Source organism: Ranitomeya variabilis, chromosome 4 (genome assembly GCF_051348905.1).
Source record: "Ranitomeya variabilis isolate aRanVar5 chromosome 4, aRanVar5.hap1, whole genome shotgun sequence".
NCBI classification, from domain to species: domain Eukaryota; kingdom Metazoa; phylum Chordata; class Amphibia; order Anura; family Dendrobatidae; genus Ranitomeya; species Ranitomeya variabilis.
Genome location: NC_135235.1, coordinates 390,357,356 through 390,373,410, shown reverse-complemented (window position 1 = coordinate 390,373,410; position 16,055 = coordinate 390,357,356). Strand labels below are relative to the sequence as shown.

General features: G+C 43.5%; 1 protein-coding gene across 4 annotated transcripts in view; it reads left to right on the top strand.

The window, feature by feature from the left end:
* The window catches only part of LOC143767157 (uncharacterized), a 143,779-nt gene that overhangs the window by 31,879 nt on the left and 95,845 nt on the right, over positions 1–16,055 (top strand). The gene's annotated exons all lie outside the window — the stretch shown is intronic.

Sequence of the window (16,055 nt, the reverse complement as noted above, 5' to 3'; positions counted from 1 at the left end):
AGTGAGGGGCTGTAATGCAGGAGTGTGCACAGTATATACGGTATTATACAGGGCTGTATATAGTGAGGGGCTGTAATGTAGGAGTGTGCACAGTATATACTGCATTATACAGGGCTGTATATAGTGAGGGGCTGTAATGTAGGAGTGTGCACAGTATGTACGGTATACAAGGCTGTATATAGTGAGGGGCTGTAATGTAGGAGTGTGCACAGTATATACGGTATTATACAGGGCTGTATATAGTGAGGGGTGCAATGTAGGAGTGTGCACAGTATATACGGTATTATACAGGGCTGTATATAGTGAGGGGCTGTAATGTAGGAGTGTGCACAGTATATACGGTATTATACAGGGCTGTGTATAGTGAGGGGTGCAATGTAGGAGTGTGCACAGTATATACTGCATTATACAGGGCTGTATATAGTGAGGGGCTGTAATGTAGGAGTGTGCACAGTATATACGGTATTATACAGGGCTGTATATAGTGAGGGGCTGTAATGTAGGAGTGTGCACAGTATATACTGCATTATACAAGGCTGTGTATAGTGAGGGGCTGTAATGTAGGAGTGTGCACAGTATATACTGCATTATACAGGGCTGTGTATAGTGATGGGCTGTAATGTAGGAGTGTGCACAGTATATACTGCATTATACAGGGCTGTGTATAGTGAGAGGCTGTAATGTAGGAGTGTGCACAGTATATACGGTATTATACAGGGCTGTATATAGTGAGGGGCTGTAATGTAGGAGTGTGCACAGTATATCCAGTATTATACAGGGCTGTATATAGTGAGGGGCTGTAATGTAGGAGTGTGCACAGTATATACTGCATTATACAGGGCTGTGTATAGTGAGGGGCTGTAATGTAGGAGTGTGCACAGCATATACTGCATTATACAGGGCTGTATATAGTGAGGGGCTGTAATGTAGGAGTGTGCACAGTATATACGGTATTATACAGGGCTGTGTATAGTGAGGGGCTGTAATGTAGGAGTGTGCACAGTATATACGGTATTATACAGGGCTGTATATTGTGAGGGGCTGTAATGTAGGAGTGTGCACAGTATATACGGTATTATACAGGGCTGTATATAGTGAGGGGCTGTAATGTAGGAGTGTGCACAGTATATACGGTATTATACAGGGCTGTATATAGTGAGGGGCTGTAATGTAGGAGTGTGCACAGTATATACTGCATTATACAGGGCTGTATATAGTGAGGGGCTGTAATGTAGGAGTGTGCACAGTATATACGGTATTATACAGGGCTGTATATAGTGAGGGGGTACAATGTAGGAGTGTGTACAGTATATACTGCATTATACAGGGCTGTATATAGTGAGGGGCTGTAATGTAGGAGTGTGCACAGTATATACTGCATTATACAGGGTTGTGTATAGTGAGGGGCTGTAATGTAGGAGTGTGCACAGTATATACGGTATTATACAGGGCTGTATATAGAGAGGGGCTGTAATGTAGGAGTGTGCACAGTATATACGGTATTATACAGGGCTGTGTATAGTGAGGGGCTGTAATGTAGGAATGTGCACAGTATATACGGTATTATACAGGGCTGTGTATAGTGAGGGGCTGTAATGTAGGAGTGTGCACAGTATATACGGTATTATACAGGGCTGTATATAGTGAGGGGCTGTAATGTAGGAGTGTGCACAGTATATACGGTATTATACAGGGCTGTATATAGTGAGGGGTGCAATGTAGTTGTGTGCACAGTATATACTGCATTATACAGGGCTGTATATAGTGAGGGGCTGTAATGTAGGAGTGTGCACAGTATATACGGTATTATACAGGGCTGTGTATAGTGAGGGGTGCAATGTAGGAGTGTGCACAGTATATACTGCATTATACAGGGCTGTATATAGTGAGGGGCTGTAATGTAGGAGTGTGCACAGTATGTCCAGTATTATACAGGGCTGTATATAGTGAGGGGCTGTAATGTAGGTGTGTGCACAGTATATACGGTATTATACAGGGCTGTGTATAGTGAGGGGCTGTAATGTAGGAGTGTGCACAGTATATACGGTATTATTCAGGGCTGTATATAGTGAGAGGCTGTAATGTAGGAGTGTGCACAGTATATACGGTATTATACAGGGCTGTATATAGTGAGGGGTGCAATGTAGGAGTGTGCACAGTATATACGGTATTATACAGGGCTGTATATAGTGAGAGGTTGTAATGTAGGAGTGTGCACAGTATATACGGTATTATACAGGGCTGTATATAGTGAGGGGCTGTAATGTAGGAGTGTGCACAGTATATATGGTATTATACAGGGCTGTATATAGTGAGGGGCTGTAATGTAGGAGTGTGCACAGTATATACGGTATTATACAGGGCTGTATATAGTGTGGGGCTGTAATGTAGGAGTGTGCACAGTATATACGGTATTATACAGGGCTGTATATAGTGAGAGGCTGTAATGTAGGAGTGTGCACAGTATATACGGTATAATACAGGGCTGTATATAGTGAGAGGCTGTAATGTAGGAGTGTGCACAGTATATACGGTATTATACAGGGCTGTATATAGTGAGAGGCTGTAATGTAGGAGTGTGCACACTATATACGGTATTATACAGGGCTGTATATAGTGAGAGGCTGTAATGTAGGAGTGTGCACAGTATATATGGTATTATACAGGGCTGTATATAGTGAGCGGCTGTAATGTAGGAGTGTGCACAGTATATACGGTATTATACAGGGCTTTATATAGTGAGGGGCTGTAATGTAGGAGTGTGCACAGTATATACGGTATTATACAGGGCTGTATATAGTGAAGGGCTGTAATGTAGGAGTGTGCACAGTATATACGGTATTATACAGGGCTGTATATAGTGAGAGGCTGTAATGTAGGAGTGTGCACAGTATATACGGTATTATACAAGGCTTTATATAGTGAGGGGCTGTAATGTAGGAGTGTGCACAGCATATACTGCATTATACAGGGCTGTATATAGTGAGGGGCTGTAATGTAGGAGTGTGCACAGCATATACTGCATTATACAGGGCTGTATATAGTGAGGGGCTGTAATGTAGGAGTGTGCACAGTATATACTGCATTATACAAGGCTGTATATAGTGAGGGGCTGTAATGTAGGAGTGTGCACAGTATATACTGCATTATACAGGGCTGTATATAGTGAGGGGCTGTAATGTAGGAGTGTGCACAGTATATATGGTATTATACAGCGCTGTATATAGTGAGGGGCTGTAATGTAGGAGTGTGCACAGTATATATGGTATTATACAGCGCTGTATATAGTGAGGGGGTGTAATGTAGGAGTGTACACAGTATATATGGTATTATACAGGGCTGTATATAGTGAGGGGTGCAATGTAGGAGTGTGCACAGTATATACGGTATTATACAGGGCTGTATATAGTGTGGGGCTGTAATGCAGGAGTGTGCACAGTATATACTGCATTATACAGGGCTGTATATAGTGAGGGGCTGTAATGCAGGAGTGTGCACAGTATATCCAGTATTATACAGGGCTGTATATAGTGAGGGTCTGTAATGCAGGAGTGTGCACAGTATATCCAGTATTATACAGGGCTGTATATAGTGAGGGGCTGTAATGTAGGAATGTGCACAGTAGATACGGTATTATACAGGGCTGTATATAGTGAGAGGCTGTAATGTAGGAGTGTGCACAGTATATACGGTATTATACAGGGCTGTATATAGTGAGGGGTGCAATGTAGGAGTGTGCACAGTATATACTGCATTATACAGGGCTGTATATAGTGAGGGGCTGTAATGTAGGAGTGCACAGTATATACTGCATTATACAGGGCTGTATATAGTGAGGGGCTGTAATGTAGGAGTGTGCACAGTATATACTGCATTATACAAGGCTGTATATAGTGAGGGGCTGTAATGTAGGAGTGTGCACAGTATATACTGCATTATACAGGGCTGTATATAGTGAGGGGCTGTAATGTAAGAGTGTGCACAGTATATACGGTATTATACAGGGCTGTATATAGTGAGGGGGTGCAATGTAGGAATGTGCACAGTATATACGGTATTATACAGGGCTGTATATAGTGAGGGGGTACAATGTAGGAGTGTGCACAGTATATACGGTATTATACAGGGCTGTATATAGTGAGAGGTGCAATGTAGGAGTATGCACAGTATATACGGTATTATACAGGGCTGTATATAGTGAGAGGTGCAATGTAGGAGTGTGCACAGTATATACGGTATTATACATGGCTGTATATAGTGAGAGGTGCAATGTAGGAGTGTGCACAGTATATACGGTATTATACAGGGCTGTATATAGTGAGGGGCTGTAATGTAGGAGTGTGCACAGTATGTACGGTATTATACAGGGCTGTATATAGTGAGAGGTGCAATGTAGGAGTGTGCACAGTATATACGGTATTATACAGGGCTGTATATAGTGAAAGGTGCAATGTAGGAGTGTGCACAGTATATACGGTATTATACAGGGCTGTATATACTGAGGGGTGCACTGTAGGAGTGTGCACAGTATATACGGTATTATACAGGGCTGTATATAGTGAGGGGGTGCAATGTAGGAGTGTGCACAGTATATACGGTATTATACAGGGCTGTATATAGTGAGGGGGTACTGTTATGGTTACCCCAATGACCATGGGAAAAAATACAAAACGGACTAGCTCTCGGGTGATGGAAACTAAGGTCGACCGTGACCTGAACCTGACCCAACACTTACAGTAGCCGGGGGATGTACCTACGATGCCCTAGACACCACGCGCCAGCCGGAGATCTAACTACCCCTATAAGAGGAATATACAGGCCTGCCTTACCTCCAGTGAGGAACCCCAAAAGATGATAGTAGGCCCCCACAGATATTGACGGTGAGTTCAGAGGAAATGACATACGTAGGATGAACAGCAGATTTAGCACAGTGAGGTCCGCTTACTAGATAGCAGAAGGACAGGAAAGAGTTACTTCACGGTCGACCTAAAAATCACTATTCAAAAACACCATCCAGAAATTACTTTAAACTCCAGTGACAACTCATGCCACTGGAGTAGTAATTTTCTGTCCACAAGAGCTTCCAGCACTGAAGAGTAACATTGCAGATAGCTGGACAAAAATAGCAAAACAAGAAACAAAATTCAACTTAGCTGAACTGGGACTTGAGGCAGGTGAATACAACAGAATGCTACTAGCACATTGTTGGCCGGAATGTGACTAACAGCCAAGCAGCCTTAAATAGGAAACTCCCCTAGAGGGTGGCGACAGGTAATCAGAGATGGAGGAAGGCACATAAGAGACACTACCATAACAGACCACCGGGGGAGCCCACAAACCGAATTCACAACAGTACCCCCCCCTTAAGGAGGGGGCACCGAACCCTCACCAGAACCACCAGGGCGACCTGGATGAGCACTATGAAATGCACAAACCAAATCGGGAGCATGAACATCGGATGCTGTCACCCAAGAATTATCCTCCTGGCCATAACCTTTCCACTTAACCAGATACTGAAGTTTCCGTCTGGAAACACGGGAGTCCAAGATCTTTTCCACCACATACTCCAATTCACCCTCAACCAACACAGGAGCAGGTGGATCAGCAGAAGGAACAACCGGTACCTCATACCTCCGCAATAATGACCGATGGAAAACATTATGGATATTAAAAGATGCTGGGAGGTCCAAACGAAAGGACACAGGATTAAGAACCTCCAGAATCCTATAAGGGCCGATAAACCGAGGCTTAAACTTAGGAGACGAGACCTTCATAGGAACAAATCGAGAAGACAGCCACACCAGGTCCCCAACACAAAGACGAGGACCAATACGCCGATGACGATTAGTGAACTGTTGAGTCTTCTCCTGGGACAACTTCAGATTGTCCACAACCTGTCCCCAAATCCGATGCATCCTATCAACCACAGCATCCACTCCAGGACAATCCGAAGACTCCAATTGACCGGACGAAAACCGAGGGTGAAACCCTGAATTACAAAAAAATGGAGAAACCAAAGTGGCAGAACTAGCCCGATTGTTAAGGGCAAACTCTGCCAATGGCAAAAAGTCAAGCCAATCATCCTGATCAGCGGACACAAAACACCTCAAGTAAGTCTCCAAGGTCTGATTAGTACGCTCAGTCTGGCCATTAGTCTGAGGATGGAATGCAGACGAAAAAGACAAATCGATACCCATCCTGGCACAGAACGTCCGCCAAAATCTAGACACAAACTGAGTACCCCTGTCAGACACTATATTCTCAGGAATACCATGCAAACGCACCACATTCTGAAAAAATAGAGGAACCAACTCAGAGGAGGAGGGCAATTTGGGTAAAGGTACCAAATGAACCATCTTGGAAAAACGGTCACAAATCACCCAGATGACAGACATCCTACGAGAAACCGGAAGGTCAGAAATAAAGTCCATAGAGATGTGCGTCCAAGGCCTCTTAGGAATAGGCAAGGGCAACAACAACCCACTGGCCCTAGAACAGCAGGGCTTGGCCCGAGCACAAACATCACAAGACTGCACAAACATGCGCACATCTCGAGACAAAGAAGGCCACCAGAAGGACCTAGACACCAAATCCCTGGTGCCAAAAATTCCAGGATGACCTGTCAACGCGGAAGAATGAACCTCCGAGATAACTCTACTGGTCCAATCATCAGGGACAAACAGTCTACCAGGCGGACAGCGATCAGGCCTATCCACCTGAAACTCCTGCAAAGAACGCCGCAGGTCTGGGGAAGACAGCTGACAATATCACCCCATCCTTCAGGATGCCGGTAGGTTCGGAATCACCAGGCGAGTCAGGCTCAAAACTCCTAGAGAGGGCATCCGCCTTCACATTCTTGGACCCAGGCAGATATGACACCACAAAGTTAAATCGGGAGAAAAACAACGACCAGCGCGCCTGTCTAGGATTCAGACGCCTGGCCGACTCAAGATAAATTAGATTCTTGTGGTCAGTGAGGACCACCACCTGGTGTCTAGCACCCTCAAGCCAATGACGCCACTCCTCAAACGCCCACTTCATGGCCAGAAGTTCCCGATTTCCCACATCATAATTTCGCTCAGCGGGCGAAAACTTTCGGGAGAAAAACGCACATGGTCTCATTACTGAGCAGTCAGGATCTTTCTGCGACAAAACTGCACCTGCTCCGATCTCCGAAGCATCCACCTCAACCTGGAACGGAAGTAACACATCAGGTTGGCGCAACACAGGAGCGGAAGAAAAGCGGCGCTTAAGCTCTTGAAAGGCCTCCACAGCCGCAGAGGACCAATTAGCAACATCAGCACCCTTTTTGGTCAAATCAGTCAAAGGTTTAGCAATGGCAGAAAAACCCGCTATAAATCGGCGATAGAAATTAGCAAAACCCAAGAACTTTTGCAGACTCTTCAAAGAAGTAGGTTGCATCCAATCACAAATAGCCTGGACCTTGACAGGGTCCATCTCCATAGATGAAGGGGAAAAAATATATCCCAAAAAGGAAATTCTCTGAACTCCAAAACTACACTTTGAGCCCTTTACAAAAAGAGAATTAGCTCGCAAGACCTGAAAAACTCTCCTGACCTGTTGAACGTGAGATTCCCAGTCCTCCGAAAAAACAAGAATATCATCCAAATACACAATCATAAACTTATCCAGATATTCACGGAAAATATCGTGCATAAAGGACTGAAAAACGGAAGGGGCATTTGCGAGACCGAAAGGCATTACCAAATACTCAAAATGGCCTTCAGGCGTATTAAATGCGGTCTTCCACTCATCCCCCTGCTTAATCCGCACCAAATTATACGCACCACGTAGATCGATCTTAGTGAACCACTTAGCCCCTTTTATGCGAGCAAACAGATCAGTCAGTAAAGGTAACGGGTACTGGTATTTAACTGTAATCTTATTCAAAAGTCGATAGTCGATACAAGGTCTCAATGAACCATCCTTTTTACCTACAAAGAAAAATCCTGCCCCTAGTGGAGACAACGAGGGGCGAATATGACCCTTTTCCAAGGATTCTCTGATATACTCCCGCATAGCAGTATGTTCAGGTACAGACAAATTAAACAAGCGACCCTTAGGAAACTTACTACCGGGGATCAATTCAATAGCGCAGTCACACTCTCTGTGAGGAGGGAGAGAATCAACTTTAGGCTCTTGAAAGACATCATAAAAATCTGACAGAAATGCTGGGATCTCAGAGGGAGTAGATGAAGAAATAGGAACCAAAGGTGCATCCCCATGAATGCCCCGACATCCCCAGCTCAACACAGACATAGATTTCCAGTCCAAGACGGGATTATGAATCTGTAACCATGGCAATCCAAGCACTAAGACATCATGTAGGTTATATAATACAAGGAAACGAATAATCTCCTGATGGTCTGGGGTAAGACGCATAGTCACTTGTGTCCAATATTGTGGTTTATTGCTAGCCAAAGGTGTAGAATCAATACCCTTCAGGGGAATAGAAACTTCCAACGGCTCCAAATCAAACCCACAACGCTTGGCAAAGGACCAATCCATGAGACTCAGAGCGGCGCCAGAATCCACATAAGCATTCACAGTAACAGATGATAAGGTACAAATCAATGTCACGGACAAAAGAAATTTTGACTGCAAGGTACCTGTAGAAAAAGATTTATCAACCTTATTTATACGTTTAGAGCATGCTGATATAACATGAGCTGGATCTCCACAGTAGAAGCACAATCCATTTTTGCGCCTGTAATTTTGACGTTCGCCTCTAGACAAAACACGATCGCATTGCATATGCTCTAATGCCTTTTCAGAGGTCACCGCCATATGGTGCACAGGTTTTTCCTCAGAAGATACCGCCATATGGTGCACAGATTTTTCCTCAGAAGACCCCGCCATATGGTGCACAGATTTGCGCTCCCGCAAACGCCGATCAATCTGGATAGCCAATTTCATGGCATCATTCAGACCTGTAGGCACAGGGAACCCCACCATGACATCCTTCACGGCATCAGAGAGACCTTCTCTGAAATTAGCTGCTAAAGCGCACTCATTCCATTTAGTAAGCACCGACCATTTACGGAATTTCTGGCAGTATATCTCAGCTTCATCTTGCCCTTGGGAAAGAGCTATCAAGGCTTTCTCAGCCAAAATCTCCAAATTAGGTTCTTCATAAAGCAACCCCAAAGCCTGAAAAAACGCATCTACATTTAACAACGCAGGATCTCCTGGCGATAATGCAAATGCCCAACTTTGTGGGTCGCCGCGCAGTAGAGAGATAACAATTTTAACTTGTTGAGTCTGATCACCAGCAGAGTGAGATCTCAGAGACAAAAACAATTTGCAATTTTCTCTGAAACTCAAAAACCGGGATCTGTCTCCGGTAAAGTATTCAGGCAGAGGAATCTTAGGTTCAGACATTGGAGCACGTATAACAAAATCTTGTAGGTTCTGTACTTTTGTCGCAAGGTTATTCAAACCTGCAAATAAACTCTGTGGATCCATGTTTCAAATGGGTGTAACCCAAGCATTCAGAGGTTAAGAGGAGAGGAGAAAAAAAAAAAGGCTGAAGACTGCAGTTTAAGCAAGGAATACAAATGATCAAACTAAGGTGCACTTTCAAACACAGAAAAAAAACCTTTTCTTCTCCTTCCTACTTTAGTGCATATTTTAACACATAGATTTTTTATAGGCCGGCCAAACTGTTATGGTTACCCCAATGACCATGGGAAAAAATACAAAACGGACTAGCTCTCGGGTGATGGAAACTAAGGTCGACCGTGACCTGAACCTGACCCAACACTTACAGTAGCCGGGGGATGTACCTACGATGCCCTAGACACCACGCGCCAGCCGGAGATCTAACTACCCCTATAAGAGGAATATACAGGCCTGCCTTACCTCCAGTGAGGAACCCCAAAAGATGATAGTAGGCCCCCACAGATATTGACGGTGAGTTCAGAGGGAATGACATACGTAGGATGAACAGCAGATTTAGCACAGTGAGGTCCGCTTACTAGATAGCAGAAGGACAGGAAAGAGTTACTTCACGGTCGACCTAAAAATCACTATTCAAAAACACCATCCAGAAATTACTTTAAACTCCAGTGACAACTCATGCCACTGGAGTAGTAATTTTCTGTCCACAAGAGCTTCCAGCACTGAAGAGTAACATTGCAGATAGCTGGACAAAAATAGCAAAACAAGAAACAAAATTCAACTTAGCTGAACTGGGACTTGAGGCAGGTGAATGCAACAGAATGCTACTAGCACATTGTTGGCCGGCATGTGACTAACAGCCAAGCAGCCTTAAATAGGAAACTCCCCTAGAGGGTGGCGACAGGTAATCAGAGATGGAGGAAGGCACATAAGAGACACTACCATAACAGACCACCGGGGGAGCCCACAAACCGAATTCACAACAGGGTACAATGTAGGAGTGTGCACAGTATATACTGTATTATACAGGGCTGTATATAGTGAGAGGTGCAATGTAGGAGTGTGCACAGTATATACGGTATTATACAGGGCTGTATATAGTGAGAGGTGCAATGTAGGAGTGTGCACAGTATATACGTTATTATACATGGCTGTATATAGTGAGAGGTGCAATGTAGGAGTGTGCACAGTATATACGGTATTATACAGGGCTGTATATAGTGAGGGTCTGTAATGTAGGAGTGTGCACAGTATATACGGTATACAGGGCTGTATATAGTGAGGAGGTGCAATGTAGGTGTGTGCACAGTATATACGGTATTATACAGTGCTGTATATAGTGAGGGGCTGTAATGTAGGAGTGTGCACAGTATGTACGGTATTATACAGGGCTGTATATAGTGAGAGGTGCAATGTAGGAGTGTGCACAGTATATACGGTATTATACAGGGCTGTATATAGTGAGAGGTGCAATGTAGGAGTGTGCACAGTATATACGGTATTATACAGGGCTGTATATAGTGAGGGGTGCAATGTAGGAGTGTGCATAGTATATACGGTATTATACAGGGCTGGATATAGTGAGGGGGTGCAATGTAGGTGTGTGCACATTATATACGGTATTATACAGGGCTGTATATAGTGAGGGGCTGTAATGTAGGAGTGTGCACAGTATGTACGGTATTATACAGGGCTGTATATAGTGAGAGGTGCAATGTAGGAGTGTGCACAGTATATACGGTATTATACAGGGCTGTATATAGTGAGAGGTGCAATGTAGGAGTATGCACAGTATATACGGTATTATACAAGGCTGTATATAATGAGGGGCTGTAATGTAGGAGTGTGCACAGTATATACGGTTTTATACAGGGCTGTATATAGTGAGAGGTGCAATGTAGGAGTGTGCACAGTATATACGGTATTATACAGGGCCGTGTATAGTGAGGGGGTGTAACGTAGGAGTGTGCACAGTATATACGGTATTATACAGGGCTGTATATAGTGAGGGGTGCAATGTAGGAGTGTGCACAGTATATCCAGTATTATACAGGGCTGTATATAGTGAGGGGCTGTAATGCAGGAGTGTGCACAGTATATATGGTATTATACAGGGCTGTATATAGTGAGGGGCTGTAATGTAGGAGTGTGCACAGCATATATATTATTATACAGGGCTTTATATAGTGAGGGGCTGTAATGTAGGAGTGTGCACAGCATATACTGCATTATACAGGGCTGTATATAGTGCGGGGCTGTAATGTAGGAGTGTGCACAGCATATACTGCATTATACAGGGCTGTATATAGTGAGGGGCTGTAATGTAGGAGTGTGCACAGTATATACTGCATTATATAGGGCTGTATAATGAGGGGCTGTAATGTAGGAGTGTGCACAGTATATACTGCATTATACAGGTCTGTATATAGTGAGGGGCTGTAATGTAGGAGTGTGCACAGTATATACGGTATTATACAGGGCTGTATATAGTGAGGGGGTGCAATGTAGGAATGTGCACAGTATATACGGTATTATACAGGGCTGTATATAGTGAGGGGGTACAATGTAGGAGTGTGCACAGTATATACGGTATTATACAGGGCTGTATATAGTGAGAGGTGCAATGTAGGAGTGTGCACAGTATATACGGTATTATACAGGGCTGTATATAGTGAGAGGTGCAATGTAGGAGTGTGCACAGTATATACGGTATTATACATGGCTGTCTATAGTGAGAGGTGCAATGTAGGAGTGTGCACAGTATATACGGTATTATACAGGGCTGTATATAGTGAGAGGTGCAATGTAGGAGTGTGCACAGTATATACGGTATTATACAGGGCTGTATATACTGAGGGGTGCAATGTAGGAGTGCGCACAGTATATACGGTATTATACAGGGCTGTATATAGTGAGGGGGTGCAATGTAGGAGTGTGCACAGTATATACGGTATTATACAGGGCTGTATATAGTGAGGGGCTGTAATGTAGGAGTGTGCACAGTATGTACGGTATTATACAGGGCTGTGTATAGTGAGAGGTGCAATGTAGGAGTGTGCACAGTATATACTGCATTATACAGGGCTGTGTATAGTGAGGGGCTGTAATGTAGGAGTGTGCACAGTATATACGGTATTATACAGTTCTGTATATAGTGAGAGGTGCAATGTAGGAGTGTGCACAGTATATACGGTATTATACAGGGCTGTATATAGTGAGGGGCTGTAATGTAGGAGTGTGCACAGTATGTACGGTATTATACAGGGCTGTATATAGTGAGAGGTGCAATGTAGGAGTGTGCACAGTATATACGGTATTATGCAAGGCTGTATATAGTGAGAGGTGCAATGTAGGAGTGTGCACAGTATATACGGTATTATACAGGGCTGTATATAGTGAGGGGTGCAATGTAGGAGTGTGCATAGTATATACGGTATTATACAGGGCTGTATATAGTGAGGGGCTGTAATGTAGGAGTGTGCACAGTATGTACGGTATTATACAGGGCTGTATATAGTGAGAGGTGCAATGTAGGAGTGTGCACAGTATATACGGTATTATGCAGGGCTGTATATAGTGAGAGGTGCAATGTAGGAGTGTGCACAGTATATACAGTATTATACAGGGCTGTATATAGTGAGGGGCTGTAATGTAGGAGTGTGCACAGTATATACTGCATTATACAGGGCTGTATATAGTGAGGGGCTGTAATGCAGGACTGTGCACAGTATATACGGTATTATACAGGGCTGTATATAGTGAGGGGCTGTAATGTAGGAGTGTGCACAGTATATACTGCATTATACAAGGCTGTATATAGTGAGGGGCTGTAATGCAGGAGTGTGCACAGTATTTACTGCATTATACAGGGCTGTATATAGTGAGGGGCTGTAATGCAGGAGTGTGCACAGCATATACTGCATTATACAGGGCTGTATATAGTGAGGGGTGCAATGTAGGAGTGTGCACAGTATATCCAGTATTATACAGGGCTGTATATAGTGAGGGGCTGTAATGCAGGAGTGTGCACAGTATATATGGTATTATACAGGGCTGTATATAGTGAGGGGCTGTAATGTAGGAGTGTGCACAGCATATATATTATTATACAGGGCTTTATATAGTGAGGGGCTGTAATGTAGGAGTGTGCACAGCATATACTGCATTATACAGGGCTGTATATAGTGCGGGGCTGTAATGTAGGAGTGTGCACAGCATATACTGCATTATACAGGGCTGTATATAGTGAGGGGCTGTAATGTAGGAGTGTGCACAGTATATACTGCATTATATAGGGCTGTATAATGAGGGGCTGTAATGTAGGAGTGTGCACAGTATATACTGCATTATACAGGTCTGTATATAGTGAGGGGCTGTAATGTAGGAGTGTGCACAGTATATACGGTATTATACAGGGCTGTATATAGTGAGGGGGTGCAATGTAGGAATGTGCACAGTATATACGGTATTATACAGGGCTGTATATAGTGAGGGGGTACAATGTAGGAGTGTGCACAGTATATACGGTATTATACAGGGCTGTATATAGTGAGAGGTGCAATGTAGGAGTGTGCACAGTATATACGGTATTATACAGGGCTGTATATAGTGAGAGGTGCAATGTAGGAGTGTGCACAGTATATACGGTATTATACATGGCTGTCTATAGTGAGAGGTGCAATGTAGGAGTGTGCACAGTATATACGGTATTATACAGGGCTGTATATAGTGAGAGGTGCAATGTAGGAGTGTGCACAGTATATACGGTATTATACAGGGCTGTATATACTGAGGGGTGCAATGTAGGAGTGCGCACAGTATATACGGTATTATACAGGGCTGTATATAGTGAGGGGGTGCAATGTAGGAGTGTGCACAGTATATACGGTATTATACAGGGCTGTATATAGTGAGGGGCTGTAATGTAGGAGTGTGCACAGTATGTACGGTATTATACAGGGCTGTGTATAGTGAGAGGTGCAATGTAGGAGTGTGCACAGTATATACTGCATTATACAGGGCTGTGTATAGTGAGGGGCTGTAATGTAGGAGTGTGCACAGTATATACGGTATTATACAGTTCTGTATATAGTGAGAGGTGCAATGTAGGAGTGTGCACAGTATATACGGTATTATACAGGGCTGTATATAGTGAGGGGCTGTAATGTAGGAGTGTGCACAGTATGTACGGTATTATACAGGGCTGTATATAGTGAGAGGTGCAATGTAGGAGTGTGCACAGTATATACGGTATTATGCAAGGCTGTATATAGTGAGAGGTGCAATGTAGGAGTGTGCACAGTATATACGGTATTATACAGGGCTGTATATAGTGAGGGGTGCAATGTAGGAGTGTGCATAGTATATACGGTATTATACAGGGCTGTATATAGTGAGGGGCTGTAATGTAGGAGTGTGCACAGTATGTACGGTATTATACAGGGCTGTATATAGTGAGAGGTGCAATGTAGGAGTGTGCACAGTATATACGGTATTATGCAGGGCTGTATATAGTGAGAGGTGCAATGTAGGAGTGTGCACAGTATATACAGTATTATACAGGGCTGTATATAGTGAGGGGCTGTAATGTAGGAGTGTGCACAGTATATACTGCATTATACAGGGCTGTATATAGTGAGGGGCTGTAATGCAGGACTGTGCACAGTATATACGGTATTATACAGGGCTGTATATAGTGAGGGGCTGTAATGTAGGAGTGTGCACAGTATATACTGCATTATACAAGGCTGTATATAGTGAGGGGCTGTAATGCAGGAGTGTGCACAGTATTTACTGCATTATACAGGGCTGTATATAGTGAGGGGCTGTAATGCAGGAGTTTGCACAGTATATACTGCATTATACAAGGCTGTATATAGTGAGGGGCTGTAATGTAGGAGTGTGCACAGTATATACGGTATTATACAGGGCTGTATATAGTGAGGGGGTGCAATGTAGGAGTGTGCACAGTATATACGGTATACAGGGCTGTATATAGTGACGGGTGCAATGTAGGAGCGTGCACAGTATATACGGTATACTGGGCTGTATATAGTGAATGGTGCAATGTAGGATTGTGCACAGTATATACGGTATTATACAGGGCTGTATATAGTGAGGGGCTGCAATGTAGGACCGTGCACAGTATGTACGGTATACAAGGCTGTATATAGTGAGGGGCTGTAATGTAGGAGTGTGCACAGTATATACGGTATTATACAGGGCTGTATATAGTGAGGGGTGCAATGCAGGAGTGTGCAGAGTATATACGGTATTATACATGGCTGTATATAGTGAAGGGGTGCAATGTAGGAGTGTGCACAGTATATACGATATTATACAATTATAATTGATATCAACACTGCTATTATTTTGAACACATCCCCTTTCAATTACCGTAATTATTCTAACACACAGACTCATTAGCATGCAGATCATGTATGCCGAGTATGTTGGTTTTCTTAGAATCTACCTAAGCAACTGGTAAATTGTTTGATATAATAATATATTAAGTAATATAATTTATACCAAACACAGTGATTAGTCTGGTTAATCATACTGGACTGCTATTATTTTGAACACTTCTGTACATAGCAGAGACTTAAATGGATAGAATACAAGTAAGGGCTTGCCTA